This window comes from Peromyscus leucopus, chromosome 1, assembly GCF_004664715.2.
Source record: "Peromyscus leucopus breed LL Stock chromosome 1, UCI_PerLeu_2.1, whole genome shotgun sequence".
In the NCBI taxonomy this organism is placed as follows: domain Eukaryota; kingdom Metazoa; phylum Chordata; class Mammalia; order Rodentia; family Cricetidae; genus Peromyscus; species Peromyscus leucopus.
Genome location: NC_051063.1, coordinates 140,820,514 through 140,835,492, shown reverse-complemented (window position 1 = coordinate 140,835,492; position 14,979 = coordinate 140,820,514). Strand labels below are relative to the sequence as shown.

The window sequence follows — 14,979 nt, the reverse complement described above, 5'->3', positions numbered from 1 at the left end:
CTGTATATCTCCCCCATATCAATTGTTCTGCATGCATTAACAATTCTTCCAAATCAACATATACAATAGATACTTTTATGCCAGCTTTACAGATAAGGAAATTTTGATTTGCTCAGGTTCACAACTGCAGAAATTGACCCTGGGTCTATATATAGTGGGTATTGTTGGCACTGGGGGTGGTGTAGGCTTTATTGTACGGGGGCTGTCCTCATGTCTTTGACATCAACAACATCCCTGCCATGCATAGTGACAATCAAATACAGCAGCCATAACTTTAAACGTCTTCAATGAGATCACTGCATCAAGGCTCACATATCAGATATCCTTCGAATCAGCCATTTATATTATGATTCATAACAGTAGCAAAATTATAGTTATGAAGTATAAATGAAATAATTTTATGGTTGGGGGAGTCACCACAAAATGAGGAACTGCATTAAAAGGTTGCTCTATTAGGAAAGTTGAGAAGTACTATGCTAGAAGGACAGCTGATTCCTGAGAGTCCTTGCAGGATTAAGCACCTACTGTTGAATTGGAAATGTAACAAATGGGCCACAGAAAAATATTCAAAGTCAAGGAGATTTTATTCAGAACCTTAGGCATATTAAAATGTGCTTGGAGTGGGAAAAATAGCACAGAATATTAGAGAAGTCTGCAGCCAAAACTAATCACACATGTCTGAATCTAATCAACCCTACTGAAGCTGCCATGCTCCTGGGACAAAGCTTACACAAAACACTAAACATGAATTATGAGCCCTCTGCTTCATGTATTTTATGACAATCACCAAAAACGTGATTCAAGATATACAAAGTTGTAAGTACATACCTATACTGGTCTATGCACAACATCAGTTGGATGTACAATTGAAGCAGAATTTAAAGTCATCTTCATATTTAATAAGATAATTATTAGATAGGAGTGAATGCAGACAGGCAAGTTACTAGGGCACGTCTATGGTGCTGTTTGTCTATATCATTTTTTTTTCCTTAGAACTAAATTTGAAGAGAGCTTGAAAACTGGCAGCATTTGAAACCAGCATGACAGGGTGCTGTTGTGAGATATTTGATTATACTGTGTAAACATGTGTCACTGTGGTTGGTTTAATAAAATGCTAAAGGACCAATAGCTAGGCAGGAGGTATAGGCGGGACTTCTGGGCAGAGAGAGCTCTGGGAAAAAGAAAAATGGAGCTGACAGCCAGTTACAGAGGGAGCAAGACATGCGCGAAGAAAGGTAAAAGCCACGAGCCATGTGGCAACACATAGAGGAATAGAAATGGGTTAACTGAAATTATAAGAGCTAGTGGGACAAGCCTAAGTCATAGGCTGAGTTTTCATGATTAATAATAAGTCTGCGTGTTGTATTTTGTGAGCTGGCGGCCCAAAGAAAAACCTGTCTACAGGGTCCACTCTCATCAATAGGGCATGTTTCATGGATGCTTTGGAAAAAGTACTGGATATTATATGAAGAAGACACACTGAAGCTGTCAGACTAATGAGAGGTCCTTATATTGACAACCTAAATATTGCTAATGTTCATCAATTCATCCTTGATTCAAAACTGACAATCTAGAAAACATACTTCTCTAAAAAAAGAAAAAAGTAAAGAAAAACTCATCTGGCTATACTAACTCTACCTGTAATATACATACTTGTTGAACTAAGGCAGGGGGGTTGTGGACTTGGGACCAACCTGAACTTCATAATAGGACCCTGTCTAAAGAGAAAAGAATGACTACTTAATATTCTATACAACAGACAAAAAAATGAAACTCACACCTTTAATCAAATGTAATTCTCTAAGGCTGACTTCTGCTCGCTGTCCCCTCAGAACTCAGCAAGTTTCTGGTGGTGGCTTTCATCAGAGTGGTGCAAGTCCTGTGCACATAAAAGTTATAATCCAACAGTAAGAATTCAATGGGGAGCAAAATGGGGCTTAATGTACATCACAAACAGGTGGCAGTCCAGACAATTTCCGTGAGGCAGTAAACACGACGTATACACAACAGGAGCCAATCATAGGAGAAAGAAATAGTCTCAGAAAAACAAAATGACATCAAAATATGTACACACACACACACACACACACACACCACTATATTCAAAACTAAACTAGCTTCTGGAATGGCTAAAAACAAATGAGCAAAGCCAAAACAAAACCAGCAATACACAGTGCTGCTGAGGCTGTCTAGATGCCTAGCAAACTAGAATACTCATGCACTGTAAACAGGAACGAAGTCTAACACCAACATATCGGAAAACCCCAACAGTTTCTTGAGCAATTAAATATCTACCTGTCATGTGACCCAACAACCAAACTTACCACTACTTATTCAGGGGAGATGGAAAGAGATGTCCTCATAGATTTTTTTGTATAATTAGTTAAACTTCAGACTTCAAAGATATATGTGTGGTAAGCTTACTGCATAAGAGTTTTATAATAAACCTGAGTTTTAAATCAACAAGACCTCAAACAGGTATGAAAGACTTCTTCAAACAAACTGAAATGCTGAAATTCACCAAACAATGCAATACATGAAAATCCTGTCGAAAAGCCGGGTCTTCCACGTCCCTCAGAAGCCATAAAGAGCTCCTTTTGCACAGCATTTCCACATAATTCCATTGTTGGATGACAACTGAATTCATATATTTCATTTTCTGACTAAACCCTTCTAAAGAGGAAGACACATAAAGTTTTTCTGACTCACAGATTAAATGCCAGGAAACTGGCCACTCACCAAAACATACTCTGTAAGTTCTTTGCCAAAAGGCTGCCTGCCCTCTGACCATCACAGCCTCTGGGTGTGCCTGCTCTGCTCAGCAGCAGGCCAAGGTCTATTCCAGATACTGGCAGCCACCCAACTTGCCCTACTAAACACATCCATCTTCTGACTGCTCCTCTCCATCCCCACATCCCAGCTTGAAAAGTTTTCAGGTAGGCTAACAACTCTCAACTGTCTTTTTTCCACTCAGACTAAGTGCAGAAATGTTTCCAGCCTCCTTCTCAGAGATGCATTAACACCCTACCCATCAGCGCCTCAGTGCATGTTTATTTTCATTTTAACATCGAGGAGCGCTTACTGCTGTTAAACTTTCATACGAAAGCTGATTCACTCACTTGGCAACATTCAGCCAGCCTAGAGTTGTATCAAGTCCTTGGTCACTGTGCTGAAAACAAAACAGTAAACACTGGATGGGGAAAGTATGCGTCGAAGAGGACAAGACAGACAAGAAATATTAACCAAAAAAGTTGAAAACCAAAAATATTTCCTGTAATTCACATAGTGAGTGGTACAAGTGAAGAAAGGAACTGCCAGGAAAGGAAAAGGAATGGGGTCCTCTTACCAAACCCAGGTGTCAGGGAGTCACAAGCACATGTCTGGAGGAAGATGGGGAGTTCTGCCACACCAGACATTATTACAGGGCCCACATGCTCATGATCATCCTGGTGGTGGCGGTGACGGTGGTGGTGGTGGTGGTGGTGTGTGTGTGAATGTGTGTGTGTGTGTGTGTGTGTGTGTGTGTGTGTGTGTGTGTGTGTTCATGCACATCCTGCCACTCCAGCTACCAATCTTTTAAGATGTTGACTTTTTTTAATTGTTTTTTATTTATTTATTTATTTATTTATTTATTTATTTATTTATTTATTTATTTGTTGGTTTTTTGAGACAGGGTTTCTCTAAGTAGCTTTGTGCCTTTCCTGGAACTCACTCGGTAGCCCAGGCTGGCCTCGAACTCACAGAGATCTGCCTGCCTCTGCCTCCCAAGTGCTGGGATTAAAGGCGTGCGCCGCCGCCGCCGCCGCCGCCGCCGCCACCACCACCACCACCCGGCGCTGTTGAGTTTTTTTACTGGGAAAGATTCTCACAAAGAAATCGGACTGAAGAGAATACAATGAAGCACAGACAGAGCATCAACCAAGGGGAAAATTATGCTCCTAATGTGAGCTTGTCCTGGTCAGATGATTACATTATTAAAAACGTTGATCACGGAATGTGTTATGTTTTTTTGTTTTGTTTTACAAGATAAAGGATGAGCAATGAGAGGAGAAGGTACGTTACACTTTATAACATCTTCAGATTTGATGTTGGAAAGGGCCTACCCTTTCTACAGTTTACTGAGTACACATTCTTGCCTTTCATTTAAATGATCTCCAAGCACAAGTCTGATGCACCCTCTGGTATTCTTAAGAGGGGGAAGGCTGTAATATGCCTTATAGAAAAAAAGTATACATGTACTGGAGAACCTTCATTCAAACATGATTTGAATGTTTTGGCCACAAGTTCAATGCTAATGAATCCTGTGTGTGTGTGTGTGTGTGTGTGTGTGTGTGTGTGTGTGTGTGTGTGTGTGTGTGATATACATGGCACATGTGTGTGCACAAAGTAAGGTGTTTTTTAACACTACTGTATAGAAAATAAGTTCATGCACTAGGAAGCAAATATGTTGTAACTTGACTTATGTAAATTATGACCTGAGTTTTGTAAGAACCTAACTCAGACCTATTTGCAAGAATATGACTATAGGACAGATAGTTTGGTGGCTCAAAGCAATTGCCTCTGCTGGCACTATATACACATGATACACATGCATATATGTAGGCAAAACATTTATACATATATAAATAAAACTAAGACAAAATTCTAAGAGCCTAACTATTGAGTTTCCCTGGAAGCAATGATTCAGTTGACTTGTGTTCACTAACTCACTGCTTCTGTTGGCTCTGTGGAATACAATGACTGTGAACATAGAGACCAAATCCAACTCAATGTACTCTGTCTTCGATAGACACTTTGAATAGTCAGGATTCAGCCAATAGCCACACACATAGATCCTTTAATAAACTAAGTGATTTGTGAACATGCATGATTAAACCTTGAATCTATTATATGAATCCATTTTTTTTTTGGTTCACAGGAAATTACATACAAAAGTCTACATACCATTTTGCAAGTAAAGTAACAGAACATAGACATGTTCAAATGCCTTGAGAAGTAGTGTTCCAAGTGCATATGTAATTACAGACCTCATGACTGCAGCTTCTACTCACTCACTATTGAGTTTGCTTTCAAGTGTGAAGTTAAAAAAATTAGGAGTGAGCGAATAAGCTACTGATCTTAATGAATGAAGCCAGGCCAATCTTTGTTCGATGACGTCTCAGTCATATCCCAAAAGAAACACACACATTATAAACTGGTAAGTAAAGAGAAGAGTCTGGGAAACACATGCACAAATTGAAACTGCAATCTTCAAACAATTATTTTCCAATGAAGTTCAGTTGGCAAACAGCACATTAAAGACCACCATAAAAGAGCATATTTCATGATAATTGCATAAGAAGACTTTATTATAAACTTTCACTTGTTGGTACTTAATAATACTAAAGTATTTGTGTGACTTCAACTAAAAGCCTTTTAAGTATAATTTATTTTTAATCTCCCAAAGTCAATTAAATTATCTCAAATAAGAGGAGACATTGATTACATAGCTGGAATTAAATGTGTGAGAACAATAAAGGGGAAGGAAATAAAACACTTAATTTCCAAAGTTCTTAAGTTTGTGTCTAATCAGATTGACTTATTTGTGACGTGACAATGCTTTTCCAAAGTCCCAAGGTAAATATGGCTTCCTAATCAAGTGTATCACTCAGACTTGCCCCTGCTTCGGCAAATACCAGTGAGAAGAGGTTCAGAGGAAGGTTTATTTTGGCTCATCATTTTGGATGTTTCAGTCTGCATTTGGTTATATCTTTTTACTTGGGGCCTTGGTAAGGTAGGGCGACATGTGAGTGGTGGGAGAATGTCGTGGAGGAGACTGCTCACCTCATGGAGGCCATGAAGCCAAGAGAGGAGAGGTCAGGGGAAAAATGTGTTTTTCCAGGGCCCCTTCTAATGACCTCCTTTCTATAAGAAGACCTCTTATTTTTCTCATTTCCTACCACCTGGCAACATTGCTGTCATATTACACAGACATGAAGGAATTGAGCCTCCTATGAGGTCCAAGTCTTTATGATCCAATCACCTGATGACTGGATCCACCAGTTGGGGACCAATCTTCAACCCATGAGTCTTTGGTGAGATGTTGCCTATCTAAACCTTAAAGCCATTCAACTTCACAGACTTCAAATAGGTTTAGGCAAGATCTTCTGTTCATGTTAAAGGACCACATGAATTCACAAATCCATTCACAACAGATACATGTACCAGTCAAGCAGGGATTTATTTGATAGCCCATTTCTGTTATTAGCACGACCGAACCAATAGAATTTGTGACAGAATTTAATGTAGTCTCTTTGTAATACAGAAGCTTCAACTTTATAAGCCTGGATTTCAAGTTCAGATCTTGGCAGGAGTAGCTTGTGGTGTTGGGATACTGGGCCTGCCGTGTTCCTGGCATATACTTGCTTAAATCTTGCATAGTCTAAATCTCAACTACACCCAGAAAGGCCTCTGTACTTAAGGTATTACAAACAGCCCATGGAGTTATCTGGAAGTGGTAGAAATTGAGGGGAAGATGGGAGAGGAAATTCTATATTAAAGGAATGCCCTTGACTGGGATATTGGGACCCAAGCCCCTTCCTCTTTTTGTGTTCCAGCTACTGTGTGGTAAACAGGCCCCTTGTGCCCCATTCGTAGACCTCTGTGACATACCATCCAACCATCGGCCCCAAAGCAACCACACAACCATCAGCTGAAGACTCTGAGATTGTGACCAAAACAACCCTTGCTTTTTCATTAATTGTCTTGCGTATTTTGACCGAGTAAAGAGACACTAACTTACATCACAAAGACAACTTATATAATCTTCATCAAACTCCTGTAGGCATTTCGAGTAAATTAGAAAACCCCAGTTTGCTAATTAAAGAACTAATAAATGAATAGCTTTCTCTTGCCACAGCTATTTTGGGATGGCAGAGTTGTTTTTAAAATATGCAGCTGTCACCTGCATACACATGGGCAGCATTGCTTGGACTTGGCGCGTTATACAAAAAGACAAGAAGCTAGGGTATATATTCAGGAAAACATTTGAGGAGTGAAATGTGGGCTGGAATTCCTATTTCATTGTATGTACATGTGAAATTCTTCAGAATAATGAAGAATTTTTAAAAATGTAGAGCTGACTAACATAGGGCCCATATAGTAGATAGAATCAGATTCACTCAGTCTTCTAGAGATGAGCACGGCAAAAGGTGAGACGACTTAATGCAGTGTTTGTAAGGCTAAATGGCAGCATTTGGAACTGTTCCTTGTTTGTGTGTGGGTGATACCTGTATTCCTAGCCACTGTACCTATGGCAGGAGGTGAAAGAGATAACAGAGAGAAAGCTGGTTCAGAACTGGAGATCCCGGCAACCTCTCAGTGACAGATGCACCTTACGATAATGAAATGGTATGCGATCTAAAGAGCAAGGAGTCTGTGGGCTAAGTGACAGTAGGTGACTGAAGCCTGGAGAAAGGATGACAGAGATTGTAGAGACCTCTGCAGTCAAATGGCCATATTGAAAGGAGCCCTGGTAGATCCATTACCAAAGAACTTTTGCATTTCCCTATCTTTAGAGAGCTGCAGACATTACAATTTACTTAGAATCCCCAGGAAGGTTCTAGGGGTTCAGGCACACATGATGCAAAAGAAGGTGGATCTTCAGGAGGAGAACACTGAAACAGAGTCATTAACATAATCCTGAGATACAGCAAGTGACCCACCTCACAGTAAACAATCAAACTTGAAGAACGAGCTTCTAGAAAAATGGAGAATAGGGATGCCAGCAGTTAGCATATCCTTTACTAATAGTTAACAGATTTTGGAAACAATCATTTCTCTTCAGGGAGATGGGCTTAGGCTAGAGCTCTCTGCCATGTCAGCCCATCATAATCAAGGTGCAAGTGATATGAACAGGCTCTTGTTTTGTAGCCATAGAGACCTAAGCAAACTATGTCAATCAGCTTTCCATCGCTCTAACAAAGCACTCAAGATGAATAACTTAAAAAGAGTTTTGGGGCTCATTATTTTAGAAGTTTAGTCCATGGTCATTTGATCCTGCTGCTTTTGGGTCTATGGGAATACAGTGCGTTATCATAGGAAGATAAGGAAGAGAAATCCTGTTTACATGAATATAACCTAGAACCAAAGACAGGGAGCTAAGAGGAAGGCACCAGGGCTTGAATGTACTCTTCAAAAGGATCATGACCCAACCCTTCCCACCTCATAACTTATACCACCTCCCAATACACCATGTAGTAGGAACCAAACCTTCAACATATGTGTCTTTGGGGGAACATTCAGGGCCTAAACTACATCACAAGGTTTTATGAGAAATTTTGTCTCAGAAAAGCAGAATCCTTTATAAAAGGTCACAGAGCATGAGTCTCAACAGAATCACAAGTTTCAAACAGAATGGTGCACAGATCAAACCGTCCCTTCTATGAAAATCTTCAGCCAACTTTATAGAAATCAGAATTTAAGGCTTAACAAGGAGAGTATGCATTCCATAAACCATATCAAAAATCAAACCACTTAGAATGTAAAGATAGGTCACGAATGGCTAGCTAGGGGGTCAGATTGCAGTTTGGATGCCAATGAGAAACAAAAGCACTTTCCATTTTCAGAAGTTTTTGAGTTTCTGGATAAGTGGTTTAGAAGCCAGCAGACACAGCTGCAGTCACAAACCAGCGGCAGAAACAGATGCAGAAGACCAGCTTCCGTTCCCTGACCACCACCTGGCAGCAGGCACCAGGCCACACCCTGTGTTCTCTCAGAAGGGGAAGGAGACAGAGTTCAAAGAGTTTCCTTCTGGATCCTCTTCCCAGCCTCTATTTGCAGGGTGTGGGCACCTTTCAGTAGACCTGAAAACCTGTCCTGGACTAGAAGGTGTAAGGGGCTTCCCCCAGAACAGAATAGGTATGGCTGGAGTGCAGTTCTATGGCAGGAGAGGAAAATACTGGAACTTCCATTCAGAATGACTTTCTGGGTCCCCTTATTGTCCCTTCTGTGTATGTTTAATAATGCATCATCACGCTGCAGAGAATGCACATAGTCATAAGTAACCATGAAAACTCACATATGCTATGTCCGCTGTTAAGGTTATAGGATCAAGAAAATCGGGAGCGTTTGAGAGCAGGTGAAGAGTTAAATCCTTTAATCTGCTGTAAAACAAACTTTAAAAAAAACAATAGCAGCAGCAATACCGAGAAAGGAATTTGGTTTCCCCTTTAGGCAAAGACTATTTTAGGATCAGTGTCTCTCCTTTCAGAAAATTAGATCAGGCTGAGAGCGTTTTGCCAACCAGCCAGGATGAGCAGAAATAGAGAAAATATGCAATTTAAAAAAAAAAAAAAAGCATGCAGGTGTGATTTAAATAAGGGTTTCAGGCAAGACTGCTGGCACCTCTACAAAAGGGTGTTTCCCTTGGGGACATTAATTTCAATAAGTGAGCTCATTTGTCTTAAATGCACTGTGATATTTGCAAACTACCTTGTATGTTGCCTCCTTTTGCTTCCTCTATCCCACTTGTATAATTTGTATTTCCAAAAGTAGATGCAGATGCCTTTCTATGGCCTCAGATGATAGGTGAGTGGAAGGGATAATCAAACCAAAAAAAAAAAAAAAATGGGCAACTCAGCTCAGGCAGGAGACAGTCATCATTTTCAGACTCACACGATTAAATAAACGCATTCTCCATCATGTATGCAGAGAGACATCTGGCTGACTTCCTTCAGCCATGATTCTGTAAACAATGATTAGGATGCTCCTAACCTTGGAAGGTAACAAAAGGTCAATATAAGGAAGTGAAAATAAATATTCTTAAAAAGTGGAATTTCTACAAGTACAGAACAAACAAACAAACAAACAAAACAAAAAGCTTTACCTTGTGGTGCTGCCAGATTATTATAGTGAACACATACCAGGACTGAAATTTCAAAATGTGTGAGTAAGGTTCCGTTTCACTTGATCTGTCATATGCTTTGAAAATGATTCTCGTGAATGGACTTGCAAGTCCGTGATTCCAAGCTTGACTTGACTTCTTATACATGTCTCAGTTGAGTGATAAAATGACATAGGGCCCCACCCACACAAGCCTCCACACAGTGAATTTATGTCTTCAGAAGAGAAACTAGAGTCAAAAGAAGTTGTATCTTAGTCCATTTTTGTTGTTGTTGTTGTTAGAACCAAATATCTGAGACCGTATTAATTTATGAAGAATAGAGGCTTACATGGTCTAGAGGCTAAAATCTAAAATGCATTGTGCCAGCATCTAGCGAGGGCCCTCTTGTTGCATCATAACGTGGCAGAGAGGTCATTGGGTGAGAGTTAGCATGCCATCACAAGTCTCGTTTCTATACAAGAAGAGATGTCATTTGGGGACCCCCAACTCATGACTTTACCATATCCTAATCACCTCCAGAGGTTCTATCTCCACGTATCATGAACACACAAATTTGAGAATTAAGTATCCAACACATGAAATTGAAAGATACATTCAAGTCAAGACAAGGAGGTAATGTGAGCACTGAGTGACTAGCTACTTAAGGAAGTAGATACTTCCAGAGAGAAGGAAAAGTCCACACTGAGCCCTAAAGCCACATCTGTGCCTCTGGCTTCGAATACCAAAGAGATGAACATATCTGAGATAACCCGGTCCACCTGTCCTTAGGAAGAGACCATAGCAATGAAGGGGTGGAGGTTGGCAGAGACAGCAGGGTCACCTAAGTGAGTTTAACTAGACAGAGAGAGGCTGAGTCTTATGAGGAGACTGGTGTGATTTATATTTTTAATGGCATTTTTAAAAATTTTTATTCTTTGAGAATTTCATGCATGATACCCAGTACCCACTTCCTCCTCCAACTGTCTGGGAATTTCCCCCACACACATCCACCTCTCAACCTCATAGTATTAAAAAAAAATAATGATGATGATACATCAGCAGGTCCACGTAGTGCAAGTCTTCCCAGTGTTTACCATGGAGAACATGGTCAGATAGGTCCTGAGCTGAGAAGGGAGATCTGCTGAGAGACAAGTTCGTTTTTCCAGCTTAGCACTCTGGTTGTTCACATTTGCGCCCTGCTGGGAATAAGAAATCATAGACAGCATCCCTTATTGGGTGCTGACTGCTATATCTGCTCAGGATTTAAGGGGGACATTTCATTGCTTTTCAGTGAGTTTCTCCACTCCTCTGAGTCTCTCATAGCAGAGACACCCCTCTGGAGGTCTGCCTTGCTGATTTTTACTGGTGACACTATAATAAGTCCCTCGATCTAAGCAAAGCTGTGAAACTTCACTCTTTTACTACAGCATTCACGTCCATCTGCAATGAGCTCAGCTCTATGTAGGGGAAGAGCATGGGGACAAAGTTAAGCACACCATGAATTGTAGTCCTTCACTGAAAATGAATGGGTGGGTGCAGTCCTTCCTACCATAAATGTCAAGAGTTGTTAGCTGCTATGAAAACAAAGCAAAAGTCTTCATTTCAGGAGGCAAAAATCATCTCTCCTTTAAAAAAAAATGTATAACAGGAAGAGACAAACTTCAAGGTCAAAAGAAAATGTTTTCACATAACCATTCCACAGTTGAAATGAGATAAGCCCTCTCCCCCTCTCCCCCAAAACAGTTTGGAGCAATTATTTTGCTCACACCAATTTCACTGTTCCATTTTATTCTTCTTCTGGCTGCCAAGTGTGTCCAGCCTGTGGGTTCTTGGCCACTTGCCTCCCAGGAGAGTTATGAATGCAGCCCAACACACTTGAAGACAGTTCGGTTGCAATGGCAAAGGGTTTTATTCTCGGCCTAAAGGAAGATGAGCAGGATACTAAGTTTTTCTGACAGAACCCCTACAGAGCTGCTCCTTCCTTCCCTTGTTCTAGCCTTAATGCCCTGATGCGCTCCAAACTCCCTCTGTAAGACTATGGGGAAGGTTTTTTACCTAAATGGGATCTATTGCTACCAAGAAAATGAGTGCCAATAAAATTATTAAAACTCGTACTGCATCAACTGAAAAACCTAATTAAAAATTAACAGTTAAGTATGGAGCCCGCTGTACCTACTGCTAACACCAAAGACCTCCACTTGGATTTCTTCTATGGACAGCATCAGATCTTGTGATCTTCTTTCTGCACTAAGTCAATGAAATACCTGCTGACCAATTCTGAAAATAAGAAAACTCCCCCATGTCTTACTTAGGGTTTCTATTGCTATGAACAGATGTCATGACCACGGCAACTCTTAAAAGGAAACATTTCACTGGAGCTGGCTTACAGTTCAGAGGGTTTAGTCCATTACCATCATTGCAGGAATTACAGTGGCACATAGGCAGATATGATGGCTAGAGAGGTAGCTGAGGTTTCTACATCCAGATTGGCAGGTAGCAGGAAGAGAGAGTGAGACACTGAGCCTGGCTTGAGCATCTGAGACCTCAAAGGCCACCCCTAGTGACACACTTTTCCCAGTAAGGCCACAACTACAATAATGCCATTCCCTATGAGTCTATGGGGGCCATTTTCATTCAGACCACCACATCCCAATAATATATTTGACATCATCTCTACCCTTAGTAAACTGCTCTTACAGAGAAAACTAATTAAGAATAATAAAAATGTTAACTGTTTTTAATTTACTAATTAATATTTTTAGTTACTATTATCTTTAGAAAATATCCTGTCTCTCAGTAGGAGACTTCTAAACAATTCTGTCTTTATGAAGTCCATCTTTGCTAAGCCCTGCATCAAGTTATTGACATTTCCCAAACATAATTCATCTTTTATGAAAGTGCCAAATGAAAGGCACCTCATAACTCCAAATTTCAGAATAAGAATGCAGGGACATTGTTTAAATTATTAACAAAACGACAGCTTGAAAATTGTCTCTAGTGATGTGATAACTTTCTAAATAAATGTTCATCAATCATTTAAGGTTGCCGTCGATGACGAATGAATGATTTCTCCCCATAGAACAAGTATATAGTGTAAATTCTTTTATTCATTCAGGGAACACGTCGACCAGTCACTCTCTGAACTGGTATGGAGGTCAGAAGACAACACTATGGAGCCATTGTTCTCCTTCCACCTTCAAATGAGTCCCAGGAATCAAACTCTGCTCACAGTCTTGCTAGCACGGCAGTTCCTTTCCCCACTGAGTCATCTCACCAGGCCCTGAACCTTTATCTATGAATTTTCTGAATCTTCCTAAGCATAACGGAGCTGGATAAAATCACCCTGCTTTCAGGAAATCCAGATTAGAAATACTCAACAGGCTGTCAGCTGGTAAGTGCCAGTGCCAGGGTTTCCCCAGTTAGCCCCACCACAGCATCGGGGCTACACGGCCATCTCCAGCTGGAGGAAACCGCCCCATCTGTCTAATGGATAAATCAGGTTCGATTCTGAAAGAGGAATTTAAAAACTGAAAATAGGCACTGGGGTTGACCGAGGTACTGGTGCATTAGAGGGGGGACAGGGAGGGATAATTTGAAATGTGCAAAGATGGGTTACAAGGTGATGGGTCTGAAGTACCCTACAATGGGCAAAATAGCAACATAAACCGAAGTGAATAGGCAGTGACTTCCAGAATGTCCACGTCCAGCCAGGCGGTGATGGCACACACCTTAATCCCAGCACTCAGGAAACAGAGGCAGGTGGATCTCTGTGAATTTGAGGCCAGCCTGGACTACAGAGTGAGTTTCAGGACAGCTAGAGCTGTTACACAGAGAAACCTTGTCTCAAAAAACAAAAACAAAAAGAAAACAGAGACTATCCAAGTCTCATCAAGTACCACTGAGTTATTCAAAGCGTTCCATCCTGTCACCCACCACTGTCACATCCACATCATGTACACGTGTTCAGCTCTAGCTCTTACAGTAGTTGGAAAGTGGAGTCACCGAAGGTGAAAGCAGTGTGCTGGGGGGCTGAAGGAGCCAAGAATCTAAAAGAGACACTGGCTGCACCCACCATGGCTTACAGCAACACCTCATCTCCTTAACCCAAGAAGAGCTGCTTTTCTGGCCCTTTATATTTATTGGTTACACTGTATGAACACTTCAGCCTGTGTGGAACCATCACACGTTTTGCATTCTTCTATTTTCTGAGTTTTACAAATGGGAAAAAAAAGTAGTGTCATGGATAAGGAAGGTCTCACTCCTTCCTTGGTGTTAAAAGAAAGAATACAATATGTAGTTTGATCTCCTGAGATATTTAGGGTCCAGTATGAGAGAGAGATACAAAAGGAAAGTAAAGGTATGGAGAAACCTACAAAATCTGAAGAAGTGGGTGCCAGTGGAGCGCACAGGAGATGGATCTACCTACCCAACACATAGGCCTAGACCAAGGAGATTTTAAATAGAATGAAGATGCATTGATCAAATGAGAAGCTGAGCTGTGGACAGTTAACTTTCTGCATCCAAGGGTGCTGCAGCACCACCGTTGGTGAATTCAACCCACTGTGGGCCACAAATAATTCAGAGAGGAATTGCATCTGCACTGAATGCATGCAGATGTTTTTCATGACCTCTTTCCCCAAACAATAAAGTACTAAAACACTTACACAAGGCTGGGGATACTGTTCTGTGTTGCATATCTGCCTAGCATGCATAAGTACCTGAGTTCAACCAGCACCACAGTAAAAAACACATAATGAACAAACAAAAAGCCTCACGATGTATTATTAAACAACTGTTAGTAACCTGGAGATGGTTTAAGGCACACAGGAAGATTGGAGACTGTATGTAAATACTATGGCAATTTATTCAAGGGACTTGAGCATCTCTGGGCTTAAGGATCCTGATCCTAAATTTCCATGAATATAGAGGAATGGCTGTCATTTGTTGATTATGTATGTTTAGGAAGCAGGGCTGAGGCAAATGAAAGGAATATGGCACAGCCACCAGTTAGTCACAGGGAAACAAATACAGTTGTAATTGACATGAAGGAGGTGAGTGTCATGCCTCGTGAGTTCCATTGAAAGATCTCATATATTTCTAAACTTGAGACAGACATA

General features: G+C 40.7%; 1 protein-coding gene across 3 annotated transcripts in view; it reads right to left on the bottom strand.

Annotated features, from left to right (window-relative positions):
- The window catches only part of Mctp2 (multiple C2 and transmembrane domain containing 2), a 279,955-nt gene that overhangs the window by 207,380 nt on the left and 57,596 nt on the right, over window positions 1-14,979 (bottom strand). The window contains exon 2 of one of the 3 annotated variants that reach the window (XM_037198670.1): window positions 1,781-1,879. The exons of the other annotated variants lie outside the window; for them this stretch is intronic. The gene's annotated coding sequence lies outside the window, so the exon portion shown is untranslated. The remainder of the gene's footprint in view (window positions 1-1,780; window positions 1,880-14,979) is intronic. 3 annotated transcript variants of the gene reach the window in all.